This window comes from Cygnus atratus, chromosome 13 (assembly GCF_013377495.2).
Source record: "Cygnus atratus isolate AKBS03 ecotype Queensland, Australia chromosome 13, CAtr_DNAZoo_HiC_assembly, whole genome shotgun sequence".
NCBI lineage: Eukaryota > Metazoa > Chordata > Aves > Anseriformes > Anatidae > Cygnus > Cygnus atratus.
In genome coordinates this window covers 9,370,448-9,392,266 of record NC_066374.1, presented here as the reverse complement: position 1 = coordinate 9,392,266, position 21,819 = coordinate 9,370,448, and positions in this window count along the sequence as shown.

Genomic DNA, 21,819 nt, shown 5'->3' with positions numbered 1-21,819 from the left:
TAATTAATGTTCTTTCTCATTCATTGAGCTTCATCCGCTGCTGTTCTGAAAAGAAAACATAATGTGCTTCAACAGCTTTCTAGGATGAGAACCTGAATACTCTTAGACTTGAGATTTACCAAATCACCAATGAATTCCAATGGAAAAAAAAGTCTTAAATTGCTGCACAAACATAAACGTGTTCACCAAAGGCATGCTATTAGCCAGATGCTTTGTCGGTTGAATTTGTATTTTGCAATCTCAAATTTCTACAATAAGTCTTATTGGTGTGACTACTTAAATATATGACAGAATGCAGTTACTAACTTCATGCAAATATCTGGGTTAGTTTTTCAGCCTTAACAAGGTCTCAGGAGACTGCTTTAGCCTGGAAAAGCATTCTTACATATGACTCTTCCACTGAGTTTTTTTTTGAAATTTACTTCAGGTCTTAAAAGGTTTTGTCTAACAATCTTACAAATTGTTTCATGTTTATTGTAGCAATAGAATGTTCCCAGTGATAAGGCAAACATTTTCCTATCATTTATTCTGATTGCCTTGTGCTCAAAAGACACATGGGTCACTTCAAAAAATGTTTTATAACTTGTCTTTGATTACGCGTTCTAAGTATTTTCTTCTAGGTATGTTGTCTGCTAAAAGAAAAGTCATACCATTTTTAAATTAGTCATAGTTATAATTTTTAACAAGTCTTGATGCTCTGTAGATTTTGGGTGACTGCTGTTATGTAATTTGCTTTTGAAATATCAAGTACACAGCCAGTTTTTGTAGTAATAGTTCTTCAAACAGTTTTGTTCACAATGGAATACTTCAAAGAGGGGAAAAAAAATAAACACCCTAATGTAGCCTTCTGAAGAACATTGTGATTATATGCATTGCTTTTTAGTATCTTGGCTACACAGTGGGTCAAATCAATTTTGTACCGCAGCATTTTAATGAAGTTTAGATTTCAACAAGATTGCAAGAGTTCAGTTATTTTCTCTCTTTTAAAAAGGGAGATGGTAGACTCATGAAATCTCAGGTCAATATTTGGGTGAAGAGTTTTTTCTATTAACTATTTTGAAGCCTGAATGTGTTCCTAATTAAATTGACTCCACTTGGGATAATACAAGTTCTTTGCTAATTCTGTCCTCTGCCATCACCTTTTTGAAATTTGATCACAAGCATCCAGCTCAGCTTTTCCAATAAAATAAATAAACAAATAAAAAGGAGCATCCATCTCTTTCATCTACTTGCTCTCATCTGTATGAACCAAAATGGAGAGCAGCAGGGGAAAAAAATAACTTCTTCCTTCTACCCTTGCATATGTGCAATGATAACATTTAATTTCAAATTCTATTTTGGAAGTGAGTTTCCATGAGTTTCCATATTCAAGGAAACTGTCTAATGTCTTAATAGATTCAGAGAAATGATTTTCACATAACCTGACAAACAATTAGTTCGGATGTGTAAGATGATTGCATCTGACCAAGTGTACCATGCCTTTTCTGTTGAGAAGCTGAACTGAAATGTATTGAACCAGAACGCTTACTGAGGAGTCAGAACCCAAGGATGGTGAGAAAGGGTGGGTCGATGCACTGTGCCAGCAGAAGCTAGGAATACTCAGAGCTCCCTAAAAGCTCAATGAGGTTCATATCCTGTTTTGAAAGTGGCACATACAGTGTAACAGTTCAGTACACAAGGCAAATTGTATCTGTGCTTTCAAGAGATGTGCTGTGTTCAGTAAATGCAAGTAACACAATACTGAGCTGCACTAGATACCAGCAGCTATCATTAATTTAGACAAATTTTGTCCTGTTTCACTCATCAATACACAAAAGGAGATTTGAATGCTTCTGAAACATAAGTGAAAATGTTCTTCAGAATGTGCTGGGTTTTAAATAATTCTTATAACACTCAAAATTGCTTTAAAACCTTATAATTTCTTAACAAGAAATAACATTTTAAAATGTTCTTACTTTGCCTTTGAGGAGCCATGGTCAGAGCAATAAAATCAAGATGATGATGTATGTAACCGAGAGTAGACCTTAATATATAGTTTTAAAAATGACTTCCATTAAAGCATGTGTTCTGAAGGAGCTGTAATAGATTTCGCTGTGGTCCTGTTTCTATCGAAGCTGAAAGAATTGTGTGGCTGATCTTAACGAGGGTCAGAATATTACTTCAAGTACATTTGTACTTACGAAAAAATATCTTTTTTCTTGGAAGTTAAGAAGGTTTTATTTCCTTCACAAACTCCAGTTATCTACTACCTCTGTCCTGTTTGTACATCTCTGTTCAGAAGTGCCTGAAAACAGGTGAAGCATCCAGCGTGAAGCAGAGAACTGCTGCCTGCTGTCTTGTGGCACGGTGGTTGTTAGGGGCCTTCTGGAGCCTGTTTAATTCAGCAGCCTCAAGCCTCTGAGCTGAAGTCCAGAACAGTTTGCTGTCACAACAAATGTTCTTGTTATAGTATATTATTACTTATATTATTATAGCTTGTTGTGTGTGAAATGAAATTTTGTACACTTCCAAATTTAATCCAAAAATATTATTCAGACAAATGCCCTCCTTTCTGGATCCGTCAGTTGAAAGTTGAGGATTCCTCAGCAAGAAAACAGATCAGATTTTCCTTTGGGTTTTAATTGTTGCTTCACTAGGAAGACATTTCTTATGGGCAAAGGAAGTGGGAATCTTTTACATGTCTGTCGTGGACAAGGTATTAAGGGGCAGAAACAGGGGCTTTGAGAAGTGAGGTAAACCAGGACATGAGGGTAGCCGCAACACAGTATCCTTGGTAACAAGGGGTGCAGCTGAAACTCTACTGAACACCAGAGAAGGCTCATTATGAGGCAATTCAGGTCAAGCCAGAGTTCTAGGCAGTTGGCTGTCTACACCTATAGCTTGTCTGAGGACAAGGGCAACTCTAGAGATGCTGGATTGAAGGTGGTGGCATGGGAGTCCCAGATGAGGTTTTTCATTGCTCTTTCTCATGATTTCATGAGCTGAGGTTACACAGAGCAGACTTTGAGCACCAGCTACTGAGATCCTGGAACTGGTATGGAAAAAGTTGCAGAGGATTACAGAGAAAGGAGGCTGCAGATGCTTCAGGCCAGTATGTTGATGCACTCCTGACATGAGAAATATGTGTCAGACCCTCTTGCCTTTGTTGCCTGTAGCTCCATTAGTAATAAAATAGCATTTATTTAAATTAGCTGAGCTGTTTGCATATATTCTGCTGACCATAATTCTTACATCTTGCTACAAATCTGACACTGCTTCAGAGCACTAGGACACAATTAAAAATAGAAGGGCAGATGTTACAAATAACTGCAGATGTTCAGCTGAAATTTTGAGGGGGTAAGGAAAAAGCTTGTATGCTCTGGTTTTTTTGGATTTGAAAATGTGAACAGTTCTCTGAGAAAGTTATCTCAACATTTACAATCCATTTTTATTATAGACATGAAAGCTTTGTACAAACAAACAAAGTTGAAATTAACATGTACCTATACTACATAATTACACAATCCTGACCAACAAGATAAATTTTGCTGCTTGCCTCTAAGATTTTTTAATTGTGGTTAATAACTCTATCAAAAATTGCAAGCTGATTGCAATAGAAATGATTCATAGGCACCTGACAGTGTCATGCCTGGAATATTTCTGACTCTGCACACAAATCAAAGTTTCTCAGATTTTGAAGGAGACATCTCTGCTTACTAATCAGCAACTTGCTTTTCAGAGTGGTTCCTTGACCACATGTCAGGCATCTGTAAGCACTGAAGGAAAACTATTTCAAGAAGTGCAGCAACCACCCTCTTAAAGTTCCAATCCAGTGAAAGTGGAAAGCTTTTTTTTTTTTTTTTTTTACATTTATAATACTGTATGTAAAAATAAGGCTGATTTTAATACCTCATAAATTCATTAATTTTAAACTGGATGTGATGAGCCTTAAGTTATATCCGTAGTCCCTTCTTTCATCAGCAGAAAATGAAAGATTCTGAAAGTATGTAGTTTTAATGGAAAAAATAATACCTTTGGTTTTAGTTCTTTGTGGTATATGTATTGCCATTTATTATTCAACACTTCTAATTTAAGAGTAAAATGAGAAATATGTCAAATAAGAGAATTTTGCTCTTAGTTAATGCTGTATTTTTTTAATTAAATTAAAAAAAAAAAACAAACTGGCTTACAAATACTTGCATGTCAGAAGTTGCAGGAAATAAAGGATTCTTCTGCAAATGTGTTGAAGATATTTGTTACAAAATTAATCATTAGGCACCAACAATTATAGTGAGTACTATTTGCATCTGCTGAGTCTTGACTGTATATCATATATTTTCTCTGATATCTTTGGTTCTGCAGGATAACCATTCCAAAACTGGAATAACGGAGTACAAGTCTAACTAGATATATTCAGTTTTCTTATAGTCATAGGCTGCCATTGATGATTTTTCCTGAACTACATCTTTCTTCTGATACGTAATCAGAAAATGATGTTCTGAGAACTTTGAATATTATTGAGAAATGTTCTATGCTACTTCTGCTTTGTTCTTTCCAAGATTACTTGAATTTTTCAAACATCCTGCCCTTAATTTGATGGATCTTCCACTGAATTTGTTGTGCCCTTTCCAGAGGCTAGAAATATAGAAACATTCTTCTCTTGAACTCCATGACACTTGTTCTCAACCATTCCTGCGTGTGACAACATGATTGTATACCTGCTGTCCTCATCAGTAATTTATCTGTTACATCCACAAAGAAGTACATAAACTGTCATCTAGGAAAACTGTGCAATTGCCTAGGAATAAGCAGGCAGCACTTATCCATATGTACTCAATCATTTTCGACTGCCACCTTGATATCTTCCACATCTGTTAGTGGAGGAGGCAAAACATGGCCTGCCACCTGAAACGTTCTGAACAACTGCAACTATTTTTGATCATACTAATATACATGAACAGCACCTGCAGAGGGTCAAGGATCAGAAAGCTCAAAAACCCTAAGAAAAACAAAACATCTCTGTGGACTGTAAACTGGACTCTGGACAGCAAAGCTTGTTGAGTAGCTTGAGTTGTGTAAGGAGGGCTCACCTGCTTTTTGTCACAGCAGTAACTTACTTGGGATAACGCCATCTTCCTTGTTGCTGTAGAGATGTACCCAAGAAGTCCTATTAAAAACAGTTGGACTATTTCCTTGTTTAAAAATATCCAAAGACGTTTACAAAATTAGAGACCAATTTTAGACTGTAAACTCTCTGGGTAGAGATGTTCTTATCTGTTGATGGTACAGAGCTTAGCATGCTAAGATTTTGATTCAGCCTCTGACTTCTGCTGTCACATAAATAATGAAATGTTATGCTGGAGTTATTCAGATTAGTCCTAAATGTTCAGTATAGGCTAACTCAAATGACATAGGTCATCAACTGACATTTTCTTCTCATCATTCTACTTTAAAAAGAGAACAGGAAGCTAGAAAGGGCATAAACTTTATTACTAATGTTTCAAGCTCTCTCTAACAGTGCCTAATAAAATCTTCTGAATATAAGTAATGTTCAGTCTTTCCAAACCCAAATGTGCAGTAGAAGGTAAAAAAGTAACATATATACATTTATTTCTCTATTTCCTCTGAAATAAAATCTTGTTAACTCTCAGAGTAGCTGTAAAAGAAAGTGATTGTATGATTTCATCAACCTCTGGTTATAGCTAATTTTGCTTTAATGTGAATATGTGAACTTTTCCTCAATTTAGATGTTATTTTCCCAGCACATGGAATATTGTTCGTAGGGTTGGTACATATTAAGGCTTGGTAGATATTTCTTCTGTAAATGGTATTTGCAAAAGCCAAGTCCTGCTAAAAAAGAAGGTACTGTAACATCTTTAATATGCTCTAATAACGTCTAATATGCTTTAATAACATCTTTAGTATGCTCATCTTAATACCACCTTTTTTGCTGATAGCCTCAAGCTGGTATCTGGTTTGGTTAGCAAGCCTTGTCTAGGTCTCAAATAGTTATTTGAACGTGAAAGCTTGTGCTTAGATGTAGTATTAAGACTATGAAGAAATTTTAGCTATTTGATCTATAAGTTCTGGAGAAAATGCTTATTCAAAATGCAAATCTTTCTGAAAATAAATGGAGTAGTTTAGACCAATCTAGTAACATGATACAGGACACTGAGATGTATTTCTAGAAACTGATGTTGAAGCATAGGTTTCAGTGTACTATTTTCTATACTCACTGTGAGAGTGTTTCAAAGTCAAGAACAATTAGGCAGTTTAATGACTGGATCTCCCAATTAGTTTGCCCCCCCAAGCATGTCAGTGGTACAAACAGCTGTTTCTCTCAAATAAATATTACTTAACTGCCAAGGACAGCCAGAGTGAGGCTGTCATTTCACAGATATTATTGCTGGTGACTATGTCAATAGATCTTCAGTGCCCATTGGCTCCAGTCCCTTTTCTACACTGCTTTCTCAGTCGTGCATTCCTTCAAATGCCCGGATTAAAGTACAGTACACTACAATAGACCAGATAAAAGCTTCTTATTCTATTTTTGAGGGCTGTCAGTTTATTCTTTGACTTACACTGTCGAGGAGGAGGCAAGAGGCAGAAAGGAAGAGAAGTGTGATATAGAAGGCGTTTGTCTGTGTAACAGACAGTAGTACTCACTTCCTTTAAGATCTGCTTATACAGGTGTTTAGGCTAGAAAAGCTTGTTGTAGGCTAATCTTCTATTACGCTGATCCAAAAGCAATATTGGGTTGATGTTAGCATTGCAACTGCTTTAGGTTTGGACAGCCCCATTTTCTTTCTTCTCTCAGGTACAAGAGGTATTTCTTGTTGTGGTTAGCACTGAATATCTTTACAAAGGCTTGAAGTTGATGAACTTCTGCCTTTATTTTCTAGATGTACTGCAAAAGTTAGTGGATAAACTTGGTAAAACTCAGTAAACATTCCTTCTCTAAGTACAAGCCTTGCCTCCACTTGTCTGTAGGTATAATCCTAGTCCATTTATAATCTTAATGAAGATTTCAGTTAATTTTTATCTTGCACTGGAATTCATAGTTTTCATGAAGCCTTACCAGCTTGGATGAATCCTGCCCCAGCCCTTCTCAAATGATATGTAATCCTCATAGTCAGTCCACTTAATGCTATTTAAAAGTATGTGTTGTCATAATGTTACTTTAGACTGTGAGATTTTCCTCTCTCTGTCTTTCAGAGGCTTTTAGTGGTATCAGCATCTCAAATAGTCTTTGATAATCTTGCCATGACATCAGGGAAAAAGATCCTGTCAAGAATTCAATTGAAATTTTATATTATACAGTTGTAAAGGAGTACTGACAATAGTTAAGCTCTCTTCTAAATTAAACTACTAAAAAGATGACTTTGTGTTGTCATCTGCAAACTGATGAAATTTATAGCAGCATTGACAGAAAGAGTCTGGCTGTTCTTCTTACACTAAGCTCCGTATTTTCTGTGTGAAGAGTCCAATTTCTGTCAGTTTCTATAATATTTGTTCTTAAAAACAACAACAAAAAAACTACTGTCATTGAGACCAAATCTGTGTGGGTTGCATCTCCCAAACAATGCCACGAGTAAGGTGCAGAGTTTGCCACCCTGTGCTCTTGCTGTGCTCTTACACAGCCTCTTTAACAAAACAGGTGTGGGTTTTTTTGAGGGAAGAACAGACAAGATGACAAAGAGACCAGGTATTAATTAGCCATGAGTTACTCCAGAGGGAAGACAGAGTCTATGAAGAATTTATAGACTTAGTCTGGGAAAGAGTTTTCACCACACAAAATCTCTGAAGGAGATCTGTGGACTTGGAGAAGGAAAGTGTGGGCTAGATGCTTGATGCTGTAATGCCTCATGGTAGCAGCTCCAAAGCCCTGTCAGGGTTTTGAAATACCTCTTTTATGGAAATAAACTGTAAAACCTGAAAATATACATATTTAAAATAATAATAATAAAAAAAAGTTTTATAAATATGCCTAGTGACAGAGATCAAAGAAAGATGAAAAAATCTTTTTCTAATTCAAGAACTGGCAAAACTACATGAGGTCTATCTGATAGCTTTTAGTAACAGCTTCTGAAATGCGCTGTCACAGAGTGTAATTGCTGTTGATTGCGTTTTTTTTTGTTGTTGTTGAAAATAATTACGCAGTGGCTGGGGGAAAAGAAAGGTAATTAAAATACGTAATTTCTGTGATGGATGGAGTAAAGGCAGCAAAGTATAGCAGTTTGTGACTAAGTAAATTATAATCTTGGGAAGAAACTGAGATTGTGTATGACCTGTAATCATTTGGAACAGAGGGTTGAGGGCCTTATTCTTCCATAGAGATTGAAGCTTACCTGGTGGCTGATAAGCGGCTTAAACTCTCTGCTCTAGAATCTCAGTTAGGTAGAAATATTCTGCTCTGAAGGACTCCTGCTTTAGTTTTATTCCCTTGAGTACTGTAAGTACTATATATTCACCTACTGTACTGTAGTGACCCAGCTTCTCTTGGTTGTCATTTTTACCCGTGTTATTAACTCAGAAAGTTTCTCTTCTGTCTTAAACAAGCAATTCTCCCAGAAAGACTCTGTGTTAATTAGCACAAAGCAAGCATTTGAAGTCTGTAAAGAAAAAAAATAATAATTTTAGTTTTCAGTGTTTTCAGGAAGTGTTTTATTGTAGTGCGGTATGTTTTTCTTTTATGTATGTATTTAATTACATTTATTCTATATCTGATATTTCTGTGGCATTATTTTAGTGTAAAAATTAGCCCCTCCAAAGAAATTAACTATTTATCACCTGTACTTTAGGAAGTACTAAGGATTCCTAGCCCAAATGTCAAGGGGTGCCCTGCTTATGTGTTTTTTTGTTGTTTTGCCTGATAGCTCTATGTATAGGGTGTCCTTCTTGCTTGATGCACAAGAAACTGAAGGGTCAAGATCTCCTCTGTGATTTTACTGTTTTCTTCTCTGCTCCCCTCAATAGCTAGCTTCTAATATTCTAATATTCTCACTCACAAGTATTGCCTGATCCCTTAGTTACCTTCAATGCAGTGGGGCAAAGCTCTTTTCATTTGCTAGAATTAGCAAGGTGAACTAATTTATAAAACCTGAATAAGGCAACCTAGAGGACATGACTTTGAAATAAAGAAGCTTGATTATGCTTTGGGATTTTATAGTTAATCTGAACTTCATAATTAGCATATGGACCTATACTAATCTGAATTTAATCTCTTCAAATTGAGTGTCAATCTCTCTCTCAACAAAATGCCATTTGAGGGCTCCTTTTTACTTTATTTTAATTTAAACCCTCTTATGAAGCTGATTTATCAAAGTCCAGAATAATTCCTTTTTAAATTAAAAATAATACCTTATTCTCTTAGCCAGAAATTGATGGTTTTATGGTTTCCTTCCAATTCTGTGAAAAGTGGAGGTGCAAAGTTCTTGCCTTTTTATATTAGTTTCCTAGATGCTGTATTTTTTTTTAAGAGGAAAATACCTGCAAACAACCTATTGCTCCATACAGGACATATATATTAGGTGGGCTCCAGGTTGTTTTTTGTTGTTGCTGTTCTTGTCTTTTTTAAACTGCTATTGATTATAGCACCTTAAAATTATAACATAACTACATTTTTCAGATAGTTAATATTTGTTGCTTGTTGTGTTGTGTGTCAAACAATGTTTGTTTGTTTTAAAGACTGGGAGGTTTGCCTCCTTTAGGTTAAGTAATGTTTTGTTTGTTTTATTAGGGTGTTTTTTACATATTAACTTCTGCAATCTCAATTGCAGAAAATAGAAGGTAGGTAGCATATGGAGCAGGAGATTGTAGAAGGAAAAAAAGCATAGTCCCATTACTATGATAATAACAGTAATAATGCCATGGTTAGGGGGAGATATTTTTTTCCCTTCCTCTGCAGGTGTTTCTCTGCAATCCTAGGCCAGCTTTTTTGAGACAAGTTCTCATTATGTGGATCTTCAAACTTTCCTGTAAGTCCCATTTTCAAAACATTCAAGCTCTGCAGCGCTCATCAGAACATCACCTGCAGGCAAAGATGAGCTTAGACACAGCCAGACACACACCATCTCTGGTCCAGATACAAACAGTTGTATTAACACTGTGTTGCGTCTGCTGCAGTACCTTGCTTGGACCCAAAGCCTATTAGTGTAGGCACATTACTTTCACCAGATTTGCTTACATACACTGATGCCTTTATAGAGCCTAGCTCTATCAGTATTTGCCCAAGAGGCAGTATAAAAAGCTAAATTTTCTGATAAGGATAGACTAAGTACCTTAAGCTATTGACTATTTCAAAGCAAATAAACACTTAAGACTCTTTGACTCAGTCTTACATCCTTAAAATATGGGAATAATGTCACATTTTATCTTTCCAGGGTGTGAAATTAAAAATTAGAAGGGAGATTTTCACCCTTGATGAAACTCTGAAGGGTGCAGTGTGGGCAAAAAAGAGATATGAGAAAAAATAAATTACTGATGAGTATTTTCATTAGCTGGCCCTTGTCCCGTTCCCATTACAATTCAAATGACAGGTTTCAGTAACTACAGTGTACATAAATTCTTTTGTGATCCTTAGCTTCATGGGTTTCATGCATATGGCAGGATGCAACACTTGCTATGTCCGCTGTTAGAAAGAACAAACACTTCTCTGGGCTTTCAATGGTGATAATGTTCATATTATGTGTTATACAGAAGGCAGGAAAAAAACGTAAAGGGTTTGTTGTGGTCTTGTTTTGATTTGCTTTTCTTTCAGCAAATGACATTTTAATTTAGGAAGGCAAATAAGAGTATGAAGAAAGTGAAGTGATTCCTCCTATTGCAGATGAATCGGATCGAGCACCCAGCTGTGCAGACTGTGAGGTTAGGATGCTGTCTTTGTTTTTATTGTTCATTAACAGTTTCCTGGCTTTTTATTAATGACAGAAAATTATAGAAATTCATCTCTTGGCTTGATCTGAACTGGATATAAAACTTCACAATTTGTAATGATTCAAACATACCCCGTTCATCATTTTTTCTCATAGGGGACAGACCATCCACATTAGGTTGGTACCCCATGGTAGTCAACTGAAAGTAGTAGGATTCCCTAGAGACATAAGGCTCCAATATCATGCATCTAATTGCAGAATCGAGGCCTTGAGGATTTCTCTCCACCTAATGAATTTCCTTGTGACCTCGTTTTCTAAATCATCAGCAGGTTATTTCTCCTTACTTCTTTCCATTAAGAACTGGGCTGCAGGAAAGTTACTTGTGTGACTTTGAAAGATTGAGTTGTTCAGTTATTCACAGAAATGATTAACAGGTATGGTTTCACGTGAACTATTTTGCTGGTACAACAGATAGCAATTTTATCTAGATTTTAAATCATCTGCAAATGTTAACAAAGAAAAAACAAAAAAGCCAACCAACTAAAATTAAAGTAGGCTCTTTTTCTTAACATTGAAAGCTAAATTTTCTTTTGTGTTAGATGACTAAGTAGCTACATCCAGAAATGAAGTCTTTGAGTATGAAACAGCTAAGAGTGTTAAATAAGGAAAATAGAAGAAGACAACCACTTCTGGAACTGCAATAGAGGCACTAGCCCAAGTGTCAGGAGACTTCTGTAGCATCAGTTTGGTGCAGAGGCATTTGAAAGAATCTATAGACCTCTGTAATCTTCCTTTTAGCTTTGCATTGATAGGGAAAGGCGACATCTATAAGAAGTTTAATTAACCTTCTGCTGAGGTTAAAAAGATGCTTTTCCCCCAAGGCCCTTGTTACAATGGGTCTGCACTGCTAGAGCCTTAACCTGCCCTCAGCATGGGCTGAGGGAGGGTGGCGAGAGCTGCTCTGGGAAGTGTTGCTCTCCCTCCAGGGCATCGGCAGGGTGCAGCACTTTGAAATATATACACTGCAGCCTCGAGTAAGGAGGCTTCAGAGCACATTATAAAAGCAAAGTTTTTATTTCACTGGTTTGTCTTTTTAAGCTATATAATGATCGGGTTTTAAAAAGCTCTGTTATATATATTATGTGCTACACAAACTGTATGAACTAAGAATTTAATTTGTTTCGGGGTGTATTGAAAGATAGGCACATTAATGAAGAATTCCATCATTCCAGCTTTTTTCCATAGCAGGTGCATGGACTTGATCATGCAGAGTTTAATCATCAGGTCTTACTAAAATTCAGCTGGACTGCACGTAAGCCAGCTTTTAAACAGGAATTAGATTAAAAAATAATAATAATAAAAAAAAATCCTACACTAGCTTATAAAAATATTTCTACTTCAGTAATGAGTGCAGGAGAAAATTACTACCTGAGATTTTTAGATCAGCTCTCTCTTTAGTTGTCATTACTGCCAATGATGTTTTCAAACTCAACTGGAAGTTTATCATATAGCATTTGGTATCAGCTATAAAATTGTCTAATGTTAGATTGAATGGCAAATTTTATTATCTTTGCAAAACGTTTTAATTAACATGTTTGGAGGCCAAACAGCTGTGCGTGGAAATGATTACTTCAGCTGAAACAAACAAACAAAACCCACACCACTTTAGAACCCTTAGTCTCAAATATTTAATTTATATATCATAACTTCTGTTTGTTATAGAGACCCAAAATAATTGAACTAGGAGAAGTTGCAGGTGCACATCTGCTGGCACAAACTTGGGGGCTGGAAATTAAAATGAACCTAGGAGATGTCATCTTTTTCCATTTGTAGAACATCAGGTTGCTACAATTTGGTGTGAGTGAGTCTCTCTACAAGAGATGATTAAGTCCAGGACACAGGGGGTTAAGGTCAGAAAAACAGGAAGACTTGAAGTAGTGTAACTGGGTGGTTAAAATTAAAGATTGCTTATGTATCATATTTTTCCTATGATTTTTTGGGAATTTTTTTTCCTGTTTTTTAACCTGTGTGTGTAGGTCATCTTGTGATCTATCCTTATGATTTTTTTTCTAATTTTAGCTACTTTTTTCCAGCTGTATCTGTGTCTCACTCAATTTTCACTTTTGACTGAATCTGAATGGGTACTTGAATACCAAACTTCAGGAACATTGTGTGGGTTTCATGTTGTTTTTTCTGTTACAGGATGGAGGTAAATTTACAAAGCAAAACAATCCTCTGCTGCCTATGCTGTGAGCTGCAGCTGGCCTGAGGTTCCTAGGAGCTCTGGCATGATTTGAATGAAATTGCTTTAATTTTTCCTAGTTTTCTGAATAAATAGGTTTGAAAATTGGAAGTAACCTGGAAAACTGAGTGGAGAGATGAAGTGTTCTGTGCCCACCAGAGGATAAAGAGGTGCACAAAACCAGAGGATTGAACAGTTTGCTAGCACCTGTCTTGTGGCAAGGGCTGGATCCTCCAGGCTGTGAAAGTGAATGTAGATAGTGAAATAGTTGTGCAAGAGTTGGGCACTCTTTTCTGTCTCTGTGCTTTTCATTCTCTCTGTGCCTGTCTCATCTTTCTCTTCCTTTCCTGAAACAAATTCCTAAGACATATCTGAAGATATATATATATATATATATATATATATATATAACCTCTCTAAATTAAAAAAAAAAATAGATGGAACAATAGATGGTCCATTTTAAAAGCCTGTCTCCTGGGAGACACAACCCATCTGTCATAGGAATCTAATTCAGAGGCACAGTAGGTTTCCAGCTATTAGCAGATGTTGTAGGTTACATTCCATTCACTAACCTTGGAAAGAATGCCCTGTACGTTTTGATAAAGAAGGACTGTGTCTCTTGGGAAGGTGCTTGCCATGCTCTTGATTTAAAATAAATAAATAAATCAAAATGGTAGGGATGCAGGCAATCTGCTTATATTGGAAGGGCAAGAAATCAAATGTTCACACACACATTCAACTTCCATTTTGCAAGAGTTGCTTCCCAAAGTAAAATAAAAATTAAATCAGAACAGAATGCTAGTAATTCTAGTGGCAATAAAATATAATCATTTTTGTACCAGTGTCTTTCATTTGAATTTCAGATTGTATTTTCTTGCATGTTGGACTCCCCTGCAATTGATATGGCAGTGCTTGATATCTCGGTGAGAGAATAGAAATCAAATTTATGGTGGTATCCTCTCCTCATCTTCACCTCCAATGTCTCATTTAACTCACATGTGGATCCTAGAAGATGGAGGGTAGGATTCCTTTTGAGTTCAGGAAATAACGATGGGAATTACTACTTTCAAGAAACAGCTAGAAAATAATATCATGGAGTCTGAAAGTAAACTGTCAGTCAAGAGAAGTGTTAGTCTTGCTCTTCTGGATTTCATAGCTAAAGGCAACAGAGATCAGAGAGGCAAATGCATCATTGCAGGGGTAGAGCTGTGTTTGACAGCCTTCCTGAAGCTTGTGGAAGGACCTGACCACAGTCTAAAGGTGTCCTCTCTTGCCTCTGCACCACTTGCAGCATAGTTGTCTGTGCTTGGAACTCTCCCGTTTTCCTGTGCCAAGGTGTTGATTTGCATAAGGGCACAAACTTTAGCCGCACAGCAGTGAGGTAAGAATAAAACAGTGCAAACTCTTTCATCTGTAGCCCTGCTAAGCTGTTGCTGTTTACTAGAGGGCTTTCTGTATTATTGGAAACCCCAAAGGAGCCTTGCTAATGTATCAGAATGCTTTATATGCAAGCAGTAATTCTAAATACTTGTAGCAGAAGTCTCAAGTCAGTGCTAACTGAGAGTTATGACTCTCATGGTGAAAAGTGAAATGTTCCGTTATGGTAGGAAGTAATGGATATCATCTTGGCTAACTGGTATGGTCTATGATCCAGCTCTTCTGTACCTGGATGACCTCAGTACGGAAGAAAAGGAAGCCCCCTGTGCCTGAGCAATGCTCTAACAGAACAGGGCCTGGCCTTTATTTCCCTGCCTAGCCCAGTTATGTTCTTTGTGCAGAGAAAGCACCTGTCAGAGAAAGCTTAGGGTGTTTTCCTCTCCTTTCTCTGTCTCTCTGCTCTGACCTAGCACAGACATTAGATAACATACTCTAGTTCTAGTCTTGCAGATTCAGTGGTCTTGTTTTGATCTCAGAAGTTCACAGTAGTGTAAAGACTGACTAGAATATGTTTTCGTAAAATCGCAAATAGTACAATAGTAATCTTGAAGTAGCACAATATTCAAATAACAATTGTGAAATATGGTACTTACTAAGGCAGGCTGGAGTATCCAGATTTCTAAAGGCTTATTGATCAGTCAGGATAATGCAGCTAGGATCCTAATTTAAATAAAAAAAATTAGCTTCATATTTTTTCTGTTTGAAGAATTTAGGGAATGAATAAAAAATATGCTTAAAAAAAAATAAATTAGCAAATGTCTAGGTGAAATCCAGTGAGCAGACCACAACAGAACAATTTAAGAGGCCCAGACTGGTAAGTACTCCTGTACTGTTCAATTCTCTATCTGACTTTTCAGGTTTGAAACTGCAGTAGACCAGTGGTTAATATAGAAAGAAATCATATGAGGTCAAAATGTAATTTTTCTTCCTATTTAAATGATAGTTTAAATTGTGAAAGGAACTTGATTTATGATAGACAAAATCAGCTGTTCATGTTATCTGTGGATGGTTTCAGGTTTCTTATGGAACTAAGTTATTCAGTACTTTTTATGAATATATTTTTTTCTGTGGTTATTCTGAAGCAAAGATTTATTTTTGAATAAGTAAAACCTCCTGCTAAACAAAGGAAATATTAACTTTTCATCTCCATTTTATCTGTATGAAAGCCTACTTATGACAGTAGCACAATTCAAATAATAAGAAACTTTAAAACAGTCTATATTTGAGATTACATAAAGATTATATGAAGTTTAAAATAAGAGCTTAATTTTCCAAGATCTGGATTTTAAAAATATATGTTTAAAAAGGTCTGTGCCAAAGCCTACAGGATATTTTATAAGTTGATTTTTGTACAAGAATAGTTTTTATCTAGGTAGGACTATGTCCCCAGTAATAGGAAATAGGCAAATATCCTTTATGTTACAGGATTAGGCCTTTCAAATTACAGGTAATTTCAGCCTCACCTGTGAGGCTGTGACAAGTTGCTTCCTTTAAGGTTTATCCATTGATAGTCCCACCTTTTAAGTTCTGTCTGCAGTACTCTTAGGAAGAAACACACAAATTTCATAACGTGAAAGAAATTTGAATTGTCCAGCAGCCTTGGCCCTGCTGGATGGCAACAGTTAATGAAGTCAGATGGCTGCCTGCTTCCAGAGAGTGCTGGAGATCCTATGCTGCCTGTGAAACTCACATCCACAATCTGCGAGGTAGTGAGTGATCACTTCAGCTGGGTACAGTAAATACATTTCTTCTGAATGATCTCATCTTGTTTATGCCTTTGTAAAAGGGCAAAAACATGAACACTTGCAACATCTTCATGCTTCAGTACCAGCATCTGGATATATTTGGATACAACAACAGCAATGAGACCTGCTGATTCTGTGCTATTACTCCTGTAAGGGTTCTTACAATAATAGTTTTAAAGTAAATTGATATGAAAGCAGTAAGATGTAAGATTTAGCTTGGCTTGCTCAACCTATAATAAACCCCATCATATGTCTGTCGAACAATGCTAAGCACTATTATTATTTAAATAGAATGTCTACTCCTGATAATGTCCACTTTTATTGGAAACTGTGAAGACTGTCAGATAACATACTTACTTGGCTGAATAGTATTTTCACCAAGTTTATTAGAGTTTGATAGATTATATTTACCTTTCTCCAGTCATCATGAAATTCCCTGATTACCATGCCCTATCAAAACCAGCTTCCTCAGGACCTTCAGCTTCATTTTGTCTGGTCCACATGTACCTGTGTATTATCCTATCCTGCCAATGGCCTTCATAATTATAGGCAAACAAATTTTATAACAAGACAGAAAAGTGCTGTTCCAAAACATTTTTGGATCTTCTGCTGCTGATTTTTTTTTTCTTGAATCAGTTGTGCTACATCAGCTTATACCAGCTGATGTTTTGCCAGATGGTTGAGCATCCCCTAAGACTAAAACAGAATATTGGGGATATGTCTTTATTGATACCAATAGCAACATGTTTAATGTCTCAAAAACAACCTTCTGTTACCAATATCCTCTTGTAAAGGCCAGGGTTGGTTTATTCAAATCATGCAATGCTGTGTCTGATAGAAATGTGTGAATGATTTCTCCGGCTAACAGATAAGATAAATAAAAATTACTGTGGCTAACTTGCAAACATGAGGAACGTAGATCTTTTGCATTCTTAATCAATGCTTTTTCATAGGAAAAATTCTGTCTGTTTTGAATGGAAATCTGACTGGCTCAGAAAGTGAGTAATGATATTCAGAAACTTCCTCATTAGATCAATATGTGCAGACCAGACAAGCAAAGCAGTAACCATAAGATTTTGCTCTCTAACGATTGACTGACGACATATGTGAAATAGGTTTGTGCTCTCTGTATAGTTACTTGTGGAAGAGACTCATATCATAAAATCTAGCACCAGAGTGTAGTGTCTCTATGGAAATTTCTGCAGGAGACTGAAGACTGGTAGAGCCTGGAAATGAATTACCTTTCTGCAGGTAGGGAATCTTCTGTTAAAGAACAAAATGGTTGAAAAGCATCAGTGATGCCTTGATGACTGTATTTATAAAGGGATAACCAACAGAATACTTTTTCCTATTTCTTCTGTTCTTAAAAAACATGTTAGTGATGATAATCTAATCCAAATTACAGTATCAAAGGGAGAAGATTACACCGGATGAAAAGAAAGTTAATGAACAAATGCCTGTATTCATTGCATGTGTTATTTTTAGAGCTGGGTCGGGAATTTTTGTTTGTCTCTTTTGGGGAGTGTTTTTTTTTTCTTGTGTTTCAGTGTTTGTTTTTTTCTTTCTTTTCCTTAATTCCTGTTATCACCAGTAGACAGAATATTAGATAGGAAAAAATCAGGGGTGTATTATCCTTGTAAAACCACATGCTGTCCATCCTGCATCCCAAAAGGTTGCTTTGCTGTATAAAAACCTCCAATCCTCCCTGGACTGTTGCAGCTGACTTCAGACAAAATGTCTGTATTCAGTTCCATTGTGTGTGTTGCCGACAGGTCCATGTTAGGCTGTTGCTGCAATAGAGTATGATTCATTGCTGTGCCTTCAGGATATTACAAATATGCTGCTGTAAAAAGAGAAAATAGTCCTGAATACTCTCTCTGCTGCAAACCACAATGTACCACGTGCTAAATGATACAGTGCTTTAAAAGTTAATAATGAGATACAACATAATAAGGTCAAAGCAGTGATGATCAAAGCAAACATGCTGTGGCTGTACACTCCCACTAGATGTAGACCTCCAATTTATAATGCCATTGCTACCAAGACAGAAATATATATATATATATATATATATATATAAAAATATATATATATATATATATTTTTTTTTTTTCCCCAGGAATTATTCCTGACATGCTGTAAAGAAAAACACTTCTGTATAGACCCAGGAAAGTAGACACCAAATGATTCAGAAATACCATCAGTGTTACTAGTTTTTTCATCAATAACCTGGAAGAGAGGTGCAACAGCAGGTTAATAAAGCTCAAGGATATGTTGGGGTCAGGTGTCTCAAATATTTCTGGAAAATAATGAAACTTGATGTGGAAATGGATAAAACTGTAAAAAGAATTTTGGAAAACATAGGAGTTGGAGAAATAGAAGTATGCTAAGCACCTATTCATGGAGATACTGATTTTTATTTACTTTTATTCTTTTTTTATAATTGTGACTTCTTAACTGAAACAGAATACAGGCCAACAATACTTCCTTGATCACTGTTGAATTTCTGTTTGTTCCATCTTCTGCCTTCATGGGGTAAATACAAGAAAAAACAATGTGAAGTGTAAGAGGGGAAATGGAAACTGCTTACCCAAACAGCATTATGCCAGTGTTATTTTGTTGCTTGACAGTTGGCCACCTTTTCAGAGTCATTTTTATTCAGCAAAACCCTAATGCTAAAAGCTAGTTACAATGAATATTTTAAAACAGTTTGGCTACATCAATGCTATCTGCTAGGGAATCCAGTGTGAAGAGCACCCCTCCTGACAGAGCAATTTCCTCAGGAAAGGCTTCTCTGTTTGCTGTACGCATTCAGTCAGGTTGCTTTTCACCTGATGTTTCTAATTTTATTCATGCTAGCGTATCAGTGACCCAAAATTTTCCCTGCAACCTTTTCCACCAGCAAGGACAGAGTATTGTAGAGGCCTACATAAAAGCAAACAAAGAGGAAAAACAATGAAAACCCAATGTTGGTTTACAGCTAAATTTATATATATATCACCTGTAGGTAAGGAATACTCCTCTAGAGTAAGTCAGCTCCTGGAGGAAAACCAATTCAGGGTAGTTGCATAGAAGGCTTCTCTAACTGAAGGATGGAAGGACAGGGAAGTTAGAGATCTGAGTTAGAAGCAAGTCCTATGTTTATTTTTAAACGACCAGGATGTTTAGGGACTTGGCCATTTTCAAAATGTTTCTGGGAAAATATTTAACTAAGCTATGCAATTGAAAAAGTTTCTACAACTATTTTAGCTATATATAACATTGATATTCCTTTTAAAAATTTATTTTGTTTGCAAGATAATTTATATTTACGTATACCAGCTGGCAATAACTTTTGCATATACTTGTGTTGTTTCCTTTACTTCAAAGTCAACATTTGCAATCAGATTCCCTTTAGTTGTCTAAAGTTTCTCTGTAAATACATGGCTTTAAATCTGGCTTCTGCAGCAACACTGGCTGGGGTCATCTCTCATTCTCCTAGGATGTATCACCTGTCTGAGCACCAGGTAATTGGGGAAAACAAGAGGTCCCTAAAATCATTTAAAATTCAGATTTTTGGAGTTGCATCTTTTCTCCTCTGCATGAGATAACCTTAATAAGAAAATATAGGCCATATGGAAAACATGATAGCTCCCCTCCTAGTGCTTTTCTCTTCTATTTTAAACCAAAGAGGATACTGCTCTGTGGTTCTGATTCTGCAAACACTGGGTTTATCCTTTATTTAATTCATGGAAGTAATCTTATCAGATTCTGTGGAACTACTTATGTGTGTAGTACTAAGACCATGCCTAACTGCTTATTTTGTCCTCTTTGCCTGCTATTAAATTATAGTCATGATAACACTGTTACAGCACTGCTTAATGCTCTTTTGTGTGTCCCCCCACCCCCATTTGCATATAAATATACTACGTTCTTGTTTGCGAACCTGAACAAGGTTACTCTCTAGTTACTGCAACCTTTACTGTACAAGTATGTATTTTGGGTCACTGATAAGTGACTGAGATTGCTGGTTACAACACCGAGTATTTAGCTTTACTAAAGAAATTAATGTTGCTGGGATGTGCAGACTGGCTTTCACTTAGTGCTATGCTACTGCTGATCCCCTGCTTCAGGACCTGATGTGCCAGATGTAGCTGGTGAGCTATGAGACCTATTTTCATGTTGCTTCAGGAGGAGGCATTGTGTGCTGAAAGAGCCTTAGAGAGGAAAACAGATTTTCTGGGGCATTGATCACTTTTGCAGTACAGGTTGTATCCAATATGTTCTGTTACTTGAGTATCATGAAGATCCAATATATATGTCACAAGGTTCAAATGCATGCCTTTACACTAGATTTGACTAAGCCTGTGATCCTCACATTTCTGTAGGAGAAAGAGTTCCACTGCAAAATTCTTAAACTATCTTTTTATTTTACTTTTTGTATGACAATGTTTTTCACAGGAAAAGGAATGAAAGTATTCTCTAAGTTATAAGGACAGAGTGTACTGTTTTCTGTTAAGCATCTTCTACTAAACAGTCTTTTGTGGTATTTCTGCACAAAGGTTCCTGGAAAAGCAAAAAAGAAATACAGTATTTGTTCAGAAAGGTGGATGGCTCTGCTCCTTGTATACGTGGACCTCCACATACTCCACACGTAGGAAATGAAAAGGTCACAGGAAAAGGGCAAACCATGTCCTACTTCAGACTAGCTTTGGGACTCATCCACTGTAACCAGTAAAACTAAAAATATTTAATATTTAATATATTTAAATATATTTAATAAAAATATTTAATATATTTAAAATATTTAATGACAAAACAGAAAACAGCCAACCAGCCAAAGTAATAATTATAAAAATAAAAGACTTAAGGAGGCATCAAGCTTTGGGAGTTTACCAGCAGTGAGGAATAGTCTGGCCCTTTTCCTAAATTAATGTTACTAACAATCTCAATGGTATTTGATGACTTTGTCTTGTTTATATTTCCCACAGTAAACCTGCTCATGGAATATGAGGGTGTGGATAGGTACTAAAGATAAATGTAACTGCAAATGTTTGAATTCCAGCATGCAGTCTGGAACTGGTTCTTCTCACGTGTGCCTGTACATATATGCATTCTCCCAGAATGTCAAGTGATAGTTCACTGTTTGAAGTCTCAAAGTCCTTCAGATTAGAAGTGCCTTTTAGATGGAGATGCTTTTTCATCATCATCTTTGCTAAAATGCAGTATTGTGATTTGTCATATTTGGTTATGCTACATTAGCGTGTGTCACGAAAGCAGGCACTTGGAGTGATAGAGCTGATGAATGATGAATGTCCCTGCTACCCTTGAAATGGCATTAGTACCTGTATTTATGGTGGTTAATTAGCAAGGTTAAGTACCTCCATGACAGTGGTTCTCTAGAGGTTTTTTCTTTGAATTTCTTGCTGTGTTTCTGTCCTGTAATTATTAGTTCCGAATTTAAAAGATACTCCCCATTCTGTCTTCATATACTGTATTGGTCTTTGTCTTATTCAAGCATATCTTATAATAGTGCATAAAGCAGTGTAACAGAAAGCATGGA